Below are 6,188 nucleotides of genomic sequence, written 5' to 3'. Positions count from 1 at the left end.
ACATGTCTGATGACACGTGTTACATATGCAGTATCTTAATATTAGTATGTCAACATACTCAAACTTATAAATGAGTATGTATATATACGTAACGTGATTTATTGATTATATATATATACTCCCATAATCAATAAATCACGTTGCGTGTATATACATGCTCATTTATAAGTTTGAGTATGTTGACATACTAATATTAAGATACTCTAGATTTTTACTATGTGAAAAAAAAATTCAAAAGAGCACATATTTTTTAATATATTATATAATACTATGATAGTAGAATATAAAATAAGTATAACCATATACTCTAAGTATACATACATACTTGTTATACATAGTACCCTAGATGGTCTAGTATGATGATATACTCCATCTACATACACTTCGTCGGACCATATACATCCTAAATCTAGAGATATACACATTGGAGTAACTACTCCCTAAGAGTAGGAAATAATTTCCATATATATATATATATATATATATATATATATATATATATATATATATATATATATATATATATATATATATATATATAATGAGTGGTGGAGGGAGGGGAGGCAAGACTAAAGAGTGGGGCCAAACAGGCAAACACCCCATGCATAATTAAGATTGCAATTTTCTTTAGTACACCTCTAATTATTACACTAATTAAGAAATTTAAGTGAATTGGCCTTCTTTTTTCTTTAGTGTAATAGATATGTATATATTTGAGTAATGGAATGCTGCAAAAGTAAAAATGTTGTTATCTTCGCTAAATTGGAGGTAATTTGTTCATATAATTCTATGTTTTTTCGTTGTTGTTGACAATGCCTTCCTACGTGAAATTTCTAGCTTTATATGCCCCGCCCCCCCCCCCCCCCCCCCCCCCCCCCCCCACCCACACACACACACACACACACCACGTAGGGTATGTTTGGTTGCCCTACTGCCCCAGCCTGCATGAGGGGAACCATATAAAGATGTCTGAGCAGTATGTTTGATTGCTTGTACTTGCTTTCTTGCATTCGCTCATACAACTTTACCGAACACCTTCTTTTCTGAAATACGGTTTCACCTAACCCACGTCCACTCATCACGTAGGATATACGATGCAACTTCAATCTGGTAACCAAACACATCCATAGTCATTGCAGTGTACTAAATGGTGGGGAGTATATTTGAGGTACGACCTAATAACACTTAGCAAAAGAGGTCCGGCCTAAGCACACCCACGATTACTTAATTGCTCGTAGTCTCACTGGACACTACATATCACCCTTTCCTTTTCTATTGAGGACTGAACTATAGATACATGACTTAGATCGTGCATGGATATTACGTTTATCTTAGTAGATTTCGGCACAAAAAATAGACTAAATTCCCTGTTAATTTACTAGTAGCTACTAGTACTAGTTGACTCTGTTTCAATATTATATTGTTGAAAGCTGTACCAGTAAAAAGTACCTACACATCCACTGACGGAGGCTTTACGCCTAATATATGCGTGTTTCGGGCAATGTTTAGTTCACACCCAAATTCAAACTTTGGCACTATACAAAAAGAAGATTCTCCGTCACATCAAATTTGCGGTACATGTATGGAGTACTAAATATTAACGAAATTAAAAACTAATTATACAGTTTGGTTGTACTTTGCAAGACGAACGTTTTGAGTCTAATTAGTCAACGATCGAACAATTATTACGAAATACAAACGAAATGCTACATTGCACTACAGTGTTTGAGAAATCCGGCGGCGCCAATTCCGTGGGCAACTAAACATGGCCTCGGTGGTCTGCACCAGTGGGCTGTATAGATGACCTGGAGCCTTAACGTACCGTACCGGTTAAGTTCATATAATATGCAAAGTGGTTTGGAAGAGTAAGCACAATGACCGACGGCCGTTGACATGTACTCATCTGTCGCATGTTGTAGCACAATGGTTTGGCTCGGTCCATTTCTGAGATCGATCGATGCCGAGCACTACAAGAGTAATTAAGCAGATTATTTGCTTTCTGTGAACTTGTCGTATGGTATGTAATGTGAGGCAAGGCAACGGATGGGATTGGGAAGGGGCAGCAGGACAGCACTCTGCGCGCGGGCTAGTATTTTATAAGCCGTATTTCTTTAGTCAATAAATAGTATTTTTCTCTCATAATAAATTAGCTAACAGTACCTTCAGTCATGGCTTATCAGCTAAGCGAACAGGGCAGCTATGTGTTATGGTCGTCACGCGTGGGCGTGTGCTCCATCAGGAAATTAATCTGGCTTGATCTGCATCTTTTTTCATCCGGAACAGTGTTTTTCTCTCACAAATTCCTCCAGATTCTTCTAAAATTCCTCCAAGCGAAAGAGGAATTTTGGAAGAATCTGAAGGAATTTATGAGAGAAAAATACTGTTTCAAATAAAAAAAAGAAGCGAATCAAACCAGATTTAAGAGCACGTGAACGGGGCTAAGTCAACGAGAACAGCGCATCGTCGTTGCAATAATGCGACGAGCAAATGCGTTCATCAGAGATAATAATAAGTATATTCATTCATGGACACACCGTCGTCACGCAGGGCAGGCGTGTGGAAGATTATGCACGGCAGGCAGTGTTTTGTTTACTAGTACTGTAGAACTTATTGCCACCGGTTATTTCCACCTGTGTTTGTGAATATCGCTGTAGGTTCGAAACCGATAACTGGTCCGACACACTTGGTTATACGATCCGGCGGTGATAAAACAGCGCATCGTTGTAGCTTTCTTCTTCTTTTATTATTAATTTTTACCTGTGCCGTATCTCTGTATCGGCAACCCCGGCCTGGCAATTAAAAAAATTAAGCTGTAGCTCTATTTTCTTCTTTTTTTTGTCGGTCAATATGCGACAAACCAATACACTCACCATTCATCATTCGAGCATGCAGTACGTGTTAATAATCGGCGTGTTTCATTAACATACGGCGTGAGCACCGGCAAACCCAACAACGGCGAACTAACGGTGGTGCTAGCTTCATCAGCTGGAGAAACCTCCGGGACGCTGACGAGCCAGGCTAGGTGTACTAAAGAAAAATTGCAATCTTAATTCAGTACTGTTTAGTAGTCGTGTTTCAGTATTTTTTAGTATTTTGAAGTATTGAGCATAGTACTGACTGATACTGAACATGGTTCAATACTACTCAGTATTTTTTCAGATCAGTTTTGGCTTGCAGTGTAGAATAATATTCTACACCTAGAGTGTAGCTGCCGTATAGTCTTCAATTATTTGTCTGAGGAGCCTTCGTGCTTAAGGAAGCGTATAGCATCTTCAATTATTCTCTTTTACTGTTGCTTAGACAGCTGGACGATGCTACGTGCTTCAATAATTATCCTAGTTATAGTAGAGTGACTGTATATTTCTTTTGCGCTGTCCTCTGTCGCGCACGATCTTATCCTTCTAGATATAGAAGGATATTCTTTAGTATGGATATGGTCAGTTGCAAACATCAAATCAAGGATTCTGGCATTTGGTATGGATATGGTCAGTTGCAAACATCAAATCAAGGATTCATAATGCTATAGAAGCAATGGAAATAGATCAAGTTCATCAAAAAGAAGACGAGGTCCGGAAATAAAGATAGAAGGAGTAAAAGGGAGACCATCTAGAAAACTAGGAACTTGGCCACCAGAAAAAGAACCTGCATATAGTGATGTTTGCAACATCAATCATTCAGGCGTGGATCATACCTAGGAAAATCCAAAAATACACATGAAGAAAACGTGTGTTAGAGGACAGCGCAAAAGCATTACACAGTGACTCTACTGTAGCCAGGACATATTGAAGCACGCAGCACCGTCCAGCTGTCTAGGCAACAGTAAAATGAATAATTGAAGACTTCGTCTTGAAGGATCCTCTAGAAGATAAGTACGAAGGACGTCTCCAGAAGGCTCTTCCTGCTCTATAAGAGGAGAAGCCAGGCGCATGCATTCGACAGACAAGAGAGAGACAGGAGAGAAGAAGAGAAAGCACCACTAAAGACCACCAGCACCAACACATCCACTCCACCTTCGCATAATCATGAAGACCATGATTTCAGAAGTCCTCTGAGAATCATCCACCACTAGTAGTAATACTCCACCACCTTTGTAAATTTGAGAATAAAGGAAGTCCATGTGATATTCCTGCGTTTTAAGGTAATCCCTAAGGTTTGTGCTAAGTGCTTGGGGTTTTCCGAAAGGGAAAACCGTATGTAAGCTTGTTCTGTGGAAATGAATTAAGCTTTCCTATTTTAATCCTTGCCTTCCTTTAAGCTCATTCATATGGAGCGATGTCTCTATGCTAGGGACCCTAGAGGAGAAACCTTTGCGTGTGTTGTTCTCATGTTAGCCCTGGTAGCGGTATTTATAGAGAACCCTGTGTGCACAGAGAAGTGTTCCCTTCGGGTGAAACTGCTTGGGGAGACGATAGAGCCTGAGTTCTGTGTGTGCGTAGCTGGGGATAGCGAGGGAGAAGACCGGGTTAGCCTGGTTATGAAGCGAGCCAGTTATGCATATGGTGAGTACCGAGTAGGACTGACATAAGCATAGTCACACGACCGGCTGAAGCTTTGGTCTCATTAGCCTACAAAAGATCATGAGAATTACACGCATACTCATAATCCGCATATACCTAATCACGCACTTAATAATCACGCACGCATGTACCATCCACCACAAGTGCTCTGTATAGTGCTTAAATAGTGAGAAAGTTTGGGTACCTGAGCCACTCCTGGATAAGTGCTCATGCACTGTTCATATTCCGAATTTAAATAGTAGCAAGTATTTTAAATAGTGACACGAATTTAAATAGTAACCATTGAATTTAAATAGTGATGTGAATAGTAACTCAAGAATTTTAAATTTAAATTTTAAGTTCGTGTTTGTTGCAGCAGTTTCTAGTGTATTCGACCCCCGTAGCAGTGGTATCGGAGCCTGGTTGTAAAAATTAGAATTTAAGGGATTTACTAAAATCTAGTGAAGATTGAAAAGCTACATTATTTAAATTTAGTAGTTAATATAAGTAAGTTTGTTAATACAGTCTTAGTTAAATACTTTACTTATAATGGAAACTCTAGATAGCAAGATCTAATATTATGAACAAAAATTAAGCAAGACACCTAAAGAATATAATACCTCTATGTTATGTGAATGGCCTATAATCCGAGAGAAAGAAGTATATTTTATTAGGAAATTGGCTAAATTAAATAATGATAAGCAAAAATATAAAACCAAAGAAGTTGTGTAGAAAAATAATTATACTATAAATAAAGAAGAGCAGTGTGAAATTAATGAAAAGATTTTATTAGAAAGTTATGAAGAAGAAGAAAATAATGCTCAAAGTTACCAAGATTTTATAGACTCTTTAGATGATGAAGAGTTACGTAATCTAGATAATGCAATGGAAGGATTAGATATAATATCTAAAAATATTAATAGTTAAATAGAAACAAAAAATAGAATTAATGAATCAAGAAGACTGTGAGCACAATTGGATAAAAGGAATGGGTGATTATAATATAAAATATTCTTTCTGCATATATTATCCTAGTCAGGAAAATAGATTCACATGTAGCATATGTTTAAAGCAAGCATGTTCCTCATGTTTAAGAACTGATAACGAAAAATGGAGACAAGAAGTAGAACTAGAACCAGAAGATAAAATATTAGTATGCAGAGTTAGAAACTTAGAAAATAGAATAAATAGCTTAGAAGCAGAATTAGAAGAGCTAAGAAGTAAGATAGAACTCAATGAAGTAAATAAGATAGAAGAAAATGATAGAGACATTACCGAGTTAAAGGATCAAGCAATATTAAATAGAAAAAAATGATAAAGCTATACAAGTAAAAGACGCCATAATAAACTTTGGTAGCAAATATATAGTTAGGTTACCATTTAAAGCAATTATAGAAATAAGAGTACGTATAAAAGTAAAATTAATGCCTAACATCACTTATAAAGTATTAGAATTAGTAGATACTGGTTATACAAAAAATATTATACATGATAAATATTTCGCAAAATAACCAGAAATAGTTCATACAATAGATCAAGATATTTCAGAAATATCTAATGATATGTCTGAAATAAAAAAGGTTCATAATTAACTAGGTTATGATGTTGAGGTACAAATAAATAATGGATGAAATTACAATAAGAGACCTATCTATGATACATGATAATATGATATTAGGATTAAGATTTTTA

This window comes from Miscanthus floridulus, chromosome 7, assembly GCF_019320115.1.
Source record: "Miscanthus floridulus cultivar M001 chromosome 7, ASM1932011v1, whole genome shotgun sequence".
Taxonomy (NCBI): Eukaryota; Viridiplantae; Streptophyta; class Magnoliopsida; order Poales; family Poaceae; genus Miscanthus; species Miscanthus floridulus.
Note: the sequence above shows the minus strand (reverse complement) of the source record.